The sequence below is a fragment of the Solanum dulcamara genome, chromosome 1 (genome assembly GCF_947179165.1).
Source record: "Solanum dulcamara chromosome 1, daSolDulc1.2, whole genome shotgun sequence".
NCBI lineage: Eukaryota > Viridiplantae > Streptophyta > Magnoliopsida > Solanales > Solanaceae > Solanum > Solanum dulcamara.
Window position 1 is genome coordinate 32,481,950 of NC_077237.1, and position 12,643 is coordinate 32,494,592.

General features: G+C 39.6%; 1 pseudogene; it reads right to left on the minus strand.

Moving 5' to 3' along the window:
- Positions 1-369: 369 nt before the first annotated feature.
- On the minus strand, positions 370-489 carry LOC129904438 (5S ribosomal RNA; annotated as a pseudogene).
- Between the last annotated feature and the right edge of the window lie 12,154 nt (positions 490-12,643).

Here is a 12,643-nt window from a genome sequence, read left to right on the forward strand (position 1 = left end):
ACACTAGAAGGCGACTGTGTATAAAAACAGAAGAATGTACTAATGAAAGGATATCGAATAATTCAAGAGACACTACGAAGGATAATAACAGCATGCTAGACCAAAAGCCAAAACGTTGGTTATAGAATTAAGCGCAAATAATGTTGTGATAGATAAATAACTAAAGAAAAAGGAATAGAAAGCCTCCTGTGGTAGAAAATGAGGAGAACACAAAGTGAATAGAGGATGATGGAGCTAAGGGTCTACGCCGATACTGGAGGCAAGATAACAGACAAAAGGATAGGGCAAAACATAAAGACTCGCCAGACAACACTGAGGTAAATCTGGAGCTAAGCCAAGTGCTCCACACATTATGGCAAGGATTATAATGAAACGCGACACGAAGACTTCCCAGGAAGGTCACCCATCCCAATATTACGCTCGCCTCAGCACGCTTAACTTCAAAATTCTGATGGAACTTAATGCGTTAGTGCTGGTATGATCACGCGAGATGGAAGAATCTGAACTAGCAATGGAGAAACGATATGAGATTATGTACCCAGAGTATTATAAGATACGTTAAGGCAATTCTAACAAGGACTTAAGCAAAATAAGAAGGATTAGCTAATTGCTAATTAACGACGCACTCGAATGCCACAACTCGTCAACATAGAGCTAGTTAATGAGAGGGAAACCGTAGAATGGCTATATGGGCCAGTGGGCGAGGAAATTTCGACACCACTGAGTAGCTAACTCTGAGGGAAAAAAAAAAAGTATAATCCAAAAGGTAAGGGTACCAGCTGATGTAATTTACGAATGATATGAAACAGTGCCCAAGGTTGAAAATTTCACAATATGACCTGGACTACAAGACTCACTTCGAACTCTAGCACCAGATGAATATGGAGGGAATGTTACTTGTGGATTAACTATATTAGTCCCTGCCTCTTCAATTAAAGGTTACCTACTCTGCCGAGAAGGTGTAAAATTGTAGAATAAAATAGTGGTAGAACCTTACGGAGTCCCCATAGCTATTATACTAGGCAAAGAAGCTCAAGTTGTGATTAACTATTGAGAGATGCAGAGAGGGGTTAAGTCAAACTATCGAGATGGATCTGATACTATGGATGAAGTAAGACATGGCCACGAGTGACCAAAGATCTTCCCCGACATCGAATATAGAATAAGGGAGAAGAAGGACCCAAAAGAATAAAGTGCCAGTTAAAGTTCTGAAGAAAGTTGAGAAAAACTATACGAAGCTAGGGATTCCCGAATTATCAACGTCATCACGCACCTATTCTATACTCTTGAAGAGTAGGGTGCTATATGAATTATTGAGAGAAGGCTAACGAATCAACCCCTTTACTTCCAAGCAAGACCACCTATGCAACTGGGACTAGGTGAAGTTATATAACAAGGAAGTAGTAAGATTCCGTGAAGTTCCTCAGCTAATATCTCTGATAGAGGGACTTCAAATATGGTTAACGTTTGGACCTCAATCCAAGAAGAGGTCGGGAGCATAGACAGACCTTCATACCGCATTTACCTCGGGCTTTTGAATAGACTGAGCATACTATCAACTGCTAGAAAATATATTGCAAGCTTATGAGGTTGGCTTTAAGTGTAGCTAGGACTATCGTCCATCAATTATTAGGTTTGCCTACGAGAAGGGCTACCATTTTAGTATCCAAATGACCCCCTAAAAGATGTTGTAAGGAAGCGCCTATAGGTCTCCCTGATGGGGAAAAGACTAAGCTGGTAGGCCAAATAGGATTAAACAAACTATTGAATGACAACCCAGAGTCGGCAGAAATAATATACAGATAATCGACGTCGACATGCGGAGTTCAAGTTGATGATTGGATGTTCAAAATGGGGTCACCTAGAAAAGGAACTTGACCTAGAATATGTTAGATTGTATCAGGTTGCGCGTAAGGTGGGCAACGCGGCTGGTAAGTTGAGCTTACCACTTGATTTGGAGACCATACGCCCAGCCTATAAGATATAGATATTTTGCGAATGTACTAGCGATCCACCCATAGTATGTTTTATAAATGAAGTCCATGAGATGAAAGAGTTATCCTATGAGGAGAAACTTATTGCCATCGTCGATTGGCAAATTAGAAGGTTGCAAATTGACGACGTGCCTTCCGTCAAGGTACTGTGGCAAAAATCAAAACCAGAAAAGGGGATGACCTAAGGAATTAAAAAGAGGACATAACACACCAGGTCAACAGGTAACCCCAACTCCTGAAACTCGTATACTAAGTACTTCGATGGAAATATGTGTAAGGAAATAGAAACGAATCCCCCGATGGTCTATATAAGTTCTAAGGGAAGTTTTGTTTAACATTCGGGGACGAATGTTCTAAAGGGGGGAAGGATGTTACACCCCACCCTTTTTAAACTCAGATTGTCTCATAAGTTCCTTGGACATTATCATGTGAGCCGGATACGCTACGACACTATCAAACGGCTCTAAGGAAGGGAGAATGTGATACCCCATACTAGAGAAGGTTGGAAGGGGAATCATAAGAATCTGGAAGGAATCGGAGGCCAAGTAACGAGTCGTAGGACTCGACTTATCTACGTAAGCTACTAATTTAGAAATCTTACATACGTGAGTCACTTGATTACATACCAAGCTTACGTAGAAAGGGTTTCATAGGCTCTTAAAGTGAAACGAGATTACGAACCTACGAGAGGGAGCAAAAACTAGTTTCCGAACTTACGAAAGTGAAGCAAGCAGGTGACAAGCAGGCAGGTGACTCACCTACTTGGGATGGACCCCACGCTGCCACGTGGCAGTTTTGTGTTGGAAGCTTGGACGAGGTGTCACCCTAGGAGGCTGCCACGTGTCACCCTAGGGGGCTGCCACGTGTCACCTCCTAAGGAGGTGTATATATACATGTTGGCTGACTCTTTAACTCATTTTCCATCCAAAAATATCAGCCAAATGAGAGGAAAAACGTGAAGAACCAAAAGGAACAAGGCAGCAACATTTTTGAAGAATTAAAGGTGAGTTTTCCAATTTTCTTCCGTGAATTAATTATATACGGTGTACCTTAAGTATATGGATATGTATATATGTATTTTAAGACCTTCATGGAAGTAAAACTCCAGCTTTTCAATTGGAATTTGGAAGAGAAAATAAGAGAAAGTCAAAGGAGAAAATGTTAAGAATTAATTAACCAACCCGTTTTTGGAAGGGACAGTGATTAGTAATATTGGTATAACGTCTTGTGTACAGATTCGTTTCGAGTGATTTAATATGTTTTGGAAAGGTATTTCGTGGATCTATAACTTTCATTCAGACTCCAAAATCTAGTTGTACTTGTATTAGCTCTAAAAATGGTGATGAAGTGTAGAGGAGGTACTGCTCAGATTTGGTTTTGGAAATTCTACACGGACAGCTGTAAGTATTTTGGTCATATCTTTTTGTACAAAATTGATGTAGGGATGATTCTAAATTGTTTGCGACCCTAAGATATATGTTTATAACTTTCATGAAGGGCGTAAATCCTGTTTCCCTCCATTACCCCTTCGAAACGAAGCGACAAGGTGAAACAGTAAACTGTCCAGATTTCACATTTTGGATAGTTTTGGCGAGTTTGACAAGTTTAACGTAAGGTAAGGTTTCTTCTTTAAATTTGATCTTTATGTGTTCTGATGGAGCATGTTACACGCCCTATTGGTGGCTGGAAATATGAAAATGTCTTAGAAATACTTGGCGTTCGGAATAAACTAATTTGTAGTCGTTATAGTTGGATTGTTGTCGAAACAAAGTGTTGTTCTTGTGAGTTGCTCTGCAGGGGTGTGGCTTGTTGTTGCAGGGCCTTAATATGTCCTAATGTGGGTTAGGGTGCTTCTGGTCGAATCCACATGACCCCTCGTTACGTATAATTAAAGGCGTCACAAAATAAAGGCTAGACGCCCTATTGAGATATCGTATTTTTTTTATAAGTTGTTTGGAGTGTATGTTGTATATTGTTGGTATGAATTGCTGCAGGTTGTTGTTGTTGGTTGGCTGTAGGTCTTAGGGACCTAATTGGAAATTTGGATGGGGCATATTATAGGGGAGGTGCTGCCCAATTTTCGTTAACGCCTTAACAAACTGAAGGACTAGTCGAGGAAACGACTAAGGAAATAGATTCCATTAACATTAAGGCATAATCCAAGATGCTGGAAAGTGAAGAGTAGTTGATATTCGTATTACTTTCATATTGAATAGGTTTGGAAGACGACGAGACGAGCAGGATAAAGGGTAACTCCCAAAAGGTATGTAAAGCTTTCTTGTGGCATGTTTTGGTATAAGCACGTACAATTATCTTTCTTTCCTTTTGGCAAGTTTTAGCCTTAAGTGAATTGTATGTGGAATGTGGGAATAATTCCATTCCCAGAACTCCAGGTACGCCCCATAATCCCTAACTACAGTTAAGTGTTAACACTCCTACAAGGATTAAGTATTACCTGTTAAGGCTTCTACGTGCTAAAGAATAGTGTATGGGAAACTATCTTTCCCTTCTCTTGATATGTATTTGGTACGAAAGTGAGATTTGAATGCCATAGTGGTTCACCGAGCCCTATAATGGGCCGGGTATGAAATATGTGTATGAAGGTCATCTAAAATAAAGTACAGACTACATAAAGCTTAGTCTCTTTCTTCTTTTGGGCATGTCTTTGTCTTAGTTGTAAGTTGAATATGATCTGAGCTCCGGGGTAACTCCATCCTCAAATATCTCTTATTTACTTTGGAATATAGAACTCCTACAATAGTTGAACTATTTCCCTGGAAACTGTTATAGGCTAAAGAAATAACAAATATACAGGCTCCAAGTCTTACAGACTATTTGTTAACAAATGTTCTGGTTCCATAAGCGATTTGGCTTTACTTTAGTACATGTCTAGGAGCCCCGAGATTATAATTGATATTTCCCATAATGGCATTTAGAAGTCACTCGAGATGACTACACTACTACTCGAGTCCTCCGACAAAATTTTAATCTTCTTATACGGTCAAGTCTCTAATAATGATTTAAATTGCATATAGTTTCTCACTACTCTACTCGTGTATATTGTAACACTTCTTTCCCTGAGTCCCGGGCCAGGATATGTTCTCGTGCACAGTTCACTGCATTATTCACTGAGTCCCTCAATAGAGGGCCAGGATACGTGTATAAATATATGATGATGTGTTGTAATAAGGTGGTGATGGCACTAGGGCCATGATGGTTTTACAGAGATGATTCACCGGACCCCCGAAAGGGCCGGCTATATGATATGACTCGAACATGCATGTTTTTATAATTCATAAAGTACAGGTACAGGTTTCTGAATTGATATCTTATCCCCTGATTCTCTATCTCAGATATGTTTCCAATTGTATTATATTATGTTTTACATACTCAGTACACATATCGTACTGACCCCCTTTTCTCGGGGGGCTGCGTTCATGCCCGCAGGTACAAATACAGATTTTGGGAGTCCGTCAGCTTAGGATTCCATGCAGCTCAGCTGGAAGAGGCTTCATTGTATCGGAGCCTAGTTTTTGATACTGTCCACGGATGTATAGAAATTGTTTTATCCATTCAGGGGTACGGCGGGGGCCCTGTCCTGCCATATGTTGTCATTTATATGTTTAGAGGTCTGCAGACATGTATATGTGGGTTGTGTATGTCAGTTTGATTAAGCTGGGTCTACATGATATATGATATATGTTATTATGTTATGGCAGCCTTGTCGGCTTGCGTGCCCTGTCATGTTGTGATACAAACGAAAAGGGCTACAGTTTATGAAAATGTTATCGCCCAGTGGGGCTCTGTTACATGATATTGTCTTGTTTATGATTCAATGTGACCTCAGCTTATAGATATGTGTACGGGGGTCTAGGTCGGACCCCAGTCGCGGCCTACGGGGTTGGGTCGTGACATTTTATTTTATTAAACACCATTATAAAAATTAGGGACACTTCAAACAATTAATTTATGGAATGAAATACGGAAGCTTACCCCAAAAGGGCCAAACCCGTAGCCCTCCTCTTTGCCCCTCTATGTTTTTTTCTTTTTCTCTTCTTCCAAATTTCCAATTGTAAATCTGAAGTTTTGGTTCCAAAAACATTATAAATCACATATATACATATCCATGTACTTAGGGAACACCGTAGATAATTAATTCACGGAAGAAAAGTGAAGAACTTACCTTAGTTCTTCTTGAACCATGGCTGCCATAGGTGTTCTCCCTCTCTCACGTTTTCTCTCTTTTTTTGGACTTGTTTTGGCTGAAAAATTACTTGATAGTCATCAATACACATATATATATTTCCTCAAGAGGTGAAACGTGTTAGCCCCTAAGGGTGACACGTGTCCGTCTCCTATTGGGCCATGGATCCTTGCCTTATCTCCTAGGCTGCCACGTGTCTTTGTGGGTCCCACCCTAAAGTAGGTGGGTCACCTACTTGACCCCCAAGCAGGTGGTTCACCTACTTGCTTTAGGTGCTGCCACGTGGAACCTCCTTATTGGCTGCCATGTGTCATCTTCTCCTCTTCCTCGTGAGTTCGAAATCTAGTCTCATTTTAAGAGCCTATGTAATCCATTCTTCGCAAGCTTGGTACGTACTCCAATATCTTAAGTATGTAAAACTTCCAAGTTAGTATCTTACGTAGGTAACTCGAGTCCTACGATTCATTACTTGGCCTCCAATTCCTTCCGGATTCTTATGACTTCATTTCCAACCTTCTCTACTATGGGGTATCACATTCTCCCTTCCTTAGAGTCATTTGATAGTGTCATAGCTTATCCAACTCACATGATAGTGTATAAGGAACTTAAGAAGACATTCCGATCTCGAGAGTGCGGGGTGTAACATGTTCATCCAGTTTTTCATATTTTGATAATGCACCGGTATGTTCCACATAAGTACCATGTGCTTTAATATGACGTGGTTTACTTAGATGCCATTTGAGCTATATTGAGGAGAAGTTGCTATTATGTCTAGAGATGTCAGGTTCCAGAGCCATTCATATGTTTAAGGTTCCTTGGAGGCATCGTCTAGTCAAATAGGCTATCTAGGAGATCGACCATGAGATGTGGGCATAGATCCCCAGCTTAGGTTACGACCCAACCCCGTAGGCCGTGATGGGTGCCCAAATTGGACACTCGCATATTCCTCTGCTAACTATAAGTAAATATGTCCCCTTTTTGAGTTATAATGTATCAACAGGCATGATAACATATAAGCTGACGATGCAATCGTAACATATAGGGTCATCCCATAATAAAAACAGCGCGCACTAATAATGTTGTCATGATAAAGGGGACATCCTAAAACATCCGTCTTATAGGCACAACTGCACATACATATATCTACAACCCACATACATACATCTACAATCCACATACATATCCAATGACATCTAAGAGTAAGAATAGTAACAAAGGCGGGATAGGGCCCCCGTCGTACCCGTAAAAAAATAAATATATACATCGAAAGTTATTACCAAAATCTAATCTCTGGCACAATGGAGCACTTCTGAACTGCTGAGTGGGACTCCTATGCTGGCGAATCCCCAAAGTGTGTATCTGTACCTGTAGGCATGAAACGCAGCCCCCCCGAGAAAGGAGGGTTAGTAAGACATATGTATTGAGTATGTAAAGCATAACATAGCATAACTGGGAGCATTTCTGAAATAGAGAGTTAGGAGATATCGGTGTTACTTAAGGAATCACTGTACCTGCACTGGTGAATCATACAAAAACAAATGCATGCTCATATAATAACATATAGCCGGCCCTTTTCGGGACTCGGTGAATCATATCTGTAGGACCATCATAGGGTCCGGTGCCATCATTACCTTATCACATCACATCATTATATATATATATATATACATACATACCCGGACCTCTAGTGAGGGACTAGGTGAGTTGTTTATGTCATTGCATTATCAAGTTCTGGTATAGCATACCTAGCCCTTCAGTGAGGGACTCGGTGAGTTGTTCATGTCATTGCATTATCATGTCCTCGTATCGCGTACCCGACCCTTTAGTGAGGGACTCGGTGGATAATACAGTAAACTGTGCACGATTACATACCAGGCCTGGGACTCGGTGATAGGAGGGGTTACAATATACACAAGTAGAATAGTGAGTAACCATATGCAATTTAAAACGTTATCCAAGACTCAATGAAGTAATAAAAATGAATTGTCATTTGAAAATCAGGATGATAGTCATATCAGTCATCCCTCAAATAGCACTATTGGTTATATCAAAAGAGCCTTAGAAACTATAGGCGTGAATCAAGACGATACAAAATAACTTATAAAAGTAAAGGATATTAATTATCGGAGAATCTCTAAGAATAGGAATCATGAATCACCCTCGAGACTTATGAATGGAATTACCCCCAAAGCTCATATTAATTCTTACTTAATTCTAAGACATGCCAAAAGAAGGAAGGAACTACTTTACATACTCTCTACTTTCCCTAATGTAGTCATCATATACATATATGTCGTGGAACATACAGCCCAATACTTAGATAGTAACATATGTCGAGGAACGTTCGGCCCGATCCTTAGATAGTAACATATGCTAAGGAACGTTCGGCCTGATCCTTAGATAGTAACATATGCCGAGAAATGTTCGGCCCGATCCTTAGATAGTAACATATATCATACTTGGCCCATCAAGGGAATTGGTACCATAAATATTTCATTATAACATCATAACTTATGTCAAAGACATATCAAGAGAGAAAAAGGGTAGCTTTACATACTTATGCCAAAAACATGCCAAGAGAAAGAAGGTAGCTTCACAACCTCTTATGGATTACCCTTAACCATGTTCGTCTCGTCGTCTTTTGAACCTATTTAAAAATAAAGAAATTCTAAGGTTAATAACCTTTCACTTTCCAATTTCAAACTCTACAATCAAGTATCCATAGGAATCATTTCCTTATCCATTTCCCTCAACTAGTTTATTATTGTTCCGAAGTTGCAAAAATCGAGCAGCATCTCCCCTGTAACTTGCCCTATCCCAATTATAATCTTGGAAGCCATATTATCAACAACAACTAGCAGAGATATATATACAAGTAAATCACTTCAACATTACACAATACAAACTCTAACCAACTCCCTCAAAACTATGATACCAAAATAGAGTTTTTAATTTTTGTTTCGTAAAACCTTTAACCATACAAAACGGAGGGTTGTGTGGCTGCAAAAAAAAGTACCCACACCCTTTTTATAACACTTTCCATCCCTTCAACACACAACCAACCCAGATGCAACCGTAGCAGCACAATCACAACACACTACTCGACTTCTATTTAACTCTAATGACTTCAATTTAGTTTGTTTCTAACTTCAAGCATCCTTATACAATTTTTCCACTTACAGCCTAATTTAAGACATTTATTATACTTCATAACAACATCATAAACTCCGATTTGAAAGAGAAATCCTTACCTTGCCTAAAACTCGCCAAAACTCGCCTCAGAAGCTCTTTTAGCGTGGCTGAAACTTCGTGGTTGTTTGTTATCCTTTTGGTGCTGCTACAGACTATAAATTTACATTAATAACACCTTTATACCTTTGTGTTATACCCTATATAATTAATTCACAGAACAAAATCGGAGAGCTTACCATTTTGGCTCCAAATCAGTGGCTCCTTCTCTCAAGCTTAAGGTTTCTCTTCTCTCTTTTTTTCTAGAATTTTCTTGATAAGGACGAACTAAAGGATAAAGATGAAACTAATGAGTCATAAAACATATATATATCGGCCAACTTAGGGGGTGACATGTGTTATCCCCTAAGTGGTGACATATGTCAAGCCTTTATAGGGCCAACACACCTCCTCCTCCCACTATGGGCTACCACGCGGTAGGTAGGGTCCACCCACTTACTTCAGCTGCTGCCATGTGGCACTTCCAACTGCTGCCATGTGGCACTCTCTCTTTCTGACATGTGTCACTTTTTTTCCCCCTCGTGGGTTCGTAATCTCATCTTACTTTACAAACCTATGTAATCCTTGCTACGTAAGCTTGGTATGAACTCAAGTAGATTAAGAATGTAAGATTTTCAAGTTGGTAGCTTACATAAGTAAGTCGAGTCCTATGAATCATTACTTGTCCTCCAACTTCTTCTAGATTCTTATAACCATATTTCCAATCTTCCCTACTATGGGGTGTCACATTCTCCCTTCCTCAGATTTGTCTAGTAGAGTTATAGATTATCCGGCTCACACGGTGACTCCCAAGAAGCTTAAAAACCTTTCAAGAAACTTAAGAGCCTTTCAAGAAACTTAGAAAGCTTAAGAAGCTTAAGAACCTTTCAAGGTATTAAAGTATGGGATATAACATCCTTCCCCCCTTTAGAACATTCGTCCTCGAATGTGAACCAAAACCTTCCTCAAAATCTTACACAGACTATAGGGAAAATTCCTTTCTATTGCAATAACACATACTTTCATCAACTTAAGAGTTTTAGAAGTTGGAATTACTTGTAGCCATAAGGAATAGGTACGGATACTTGTGTTTCATTTCCTCTTCAGCTTCCCAGGTCACTTCTTTGTAATTCCCATTTCACCACAACACCTTGACGAAAGCTACTTCCTTAGTCCGCAATCTTCTAATCTGCCAATCCAGGATGGCGATAGGTTTCTCTTCATAGGATAACTCTTCTGTAACGTGTATATCATCTATGGGATATACTCAAGATAGATCACCAACGCACTTGAGAAGCATTGATACATGGAAGACTAGATGTACTACTTCCAGATCTGCCTGTAGGTCTAGCTCATAGGCAACCTTGCCTATTTGGTGAAGGATCTGGTAAGGATCTCGGGCTTAGCTTCCCCTTCTTGTTGAATCTCATTACTCATTTCATGGGCGACACCTTTAAAAACACCCAATCGCCCACTTAAAATTCCAAAGGTCGACATCGATTGTCTGGATATGACTTCTATTGACTCTAGGTAACTAATAATCTCTCCTGAATAAGTTTTACCTCCTCTCCTGCTTATTAAACCATGCTTGGGCCTATTAGTCATATTTTTCCAATACCATACTAACCAATGGTGACATACACATTCTTCCATACAAAGTCTTATACGGGGCCGTCTGGAAACTGGAATGATATTTAAAATCGTAAGTAATCTTGACAGATAGTAGGAAATCATCTGAGCTACCTTTAGAGTCAACTGTAGAGGCACACAATCTATCTTCTAGTGTTTAGCTAGTAAACTTAGTCAGTCCATCGATATAAGGGTACAATGGTGTACGAAGACCTATCTGTCTTCCCAATCTCTTTGTGGGATGATCTTCAGTAGTTAGCTGTAACTCGGGCTCCATCATCTGAGACAATAGCTATGGGAAATTTGTAAAGTCTCACCATTCTATTGATCTATAATTTCACACAATCTCGATTGAATAGGTAGTCCTTGATTGAAGGAACATGGGATGATATTATTAATCTGCGGGTGACATTCCATATAAAATCATCCATTCATGGAGTGCAAAATGAGTCTTATAGCCAAGGTCGTATTGTGGAATCTTCAACCTCATGTATTACTTCTCGCCTTCTTTAGATGACATCAACTGGTACCCTTACCTTTTGGGTTTTGCTTTTTTCCTATCAGAGTTGGCTACCAAGTGGTGCTGAAGTTCCCTCACACAATGACCTTCATAGCCATTCTGTATTTTGTCTATCACTACTAGTATAGTGTTGTAGAACTTTGGCATATCAGTGCGCCATTTGTTAGTAACCAGTTACTCTTGCTCATTTTGCTTAAGCCCTTTTTACAACTCTCTTAACCCTACTTATAAAACTCTAGGTACATAATCTCGTGTCGTTGCTTCATCATTAGTTCAGATTCTTCCATGGTCCTTTTCCTCAGATTTGGCTCCGACTTTTCTATCACACGTTATATTGCAATTCTTGCAACAATGTGCGAAGGCACTCAACTTAGCCCAAGATTTACATTAGCATTGTCTCGCTAGTCTTCAGGTTCTACTTTGCCCTCTCCTTTTTTATCTTATAATCGATATTGGGGTAGATGTTTAGTTCAACCATGACCATTTCCTTTTTGGTCATTTGATTTAACTTCTTTTTTCATTTCTCTGTAACGTATCCAAAATATCTTAACCTTTTTTTCCTCATGTACTCCTCCACTTGGTCTTATGTTGTATATATATATTCATAGGTTGTACAACTATTTTTATACAATTGGTATGAGGTAGACGCAGTCTTTTCATTTCCTGGTCCATCTTGCTTTACATATTACCTTCACACTAGAACTTGCTCGCGCTAACGCTATTCTATCCTACCCCTTTCTTTTCCTTCCTTCGGGTACTCCTTAGTCTCCTCATTCCCTACCGTAGGAGATTTTCTATTCTTTCTCCTTGCTACTTGTATGTCAAATCTCAGCGGCCAATAACTCTGTTGCTATATCTTAATCTTTACTCAACCATGGCTATACTACCCTTTATATGGTCCTTAGATCGCTCAATCTTACTCTGTTATTGTGTTAACCCATTTTTTTATCCACCCATCCATTAGGGTCTCTACTAATGGTTCTGCGCACGGTCTCAGATATCATGGCTTCAATTTATTTATTATTGGCCTTTAGCCCTTGCTAACTCGTGCCAGCATGGGATTTCGCT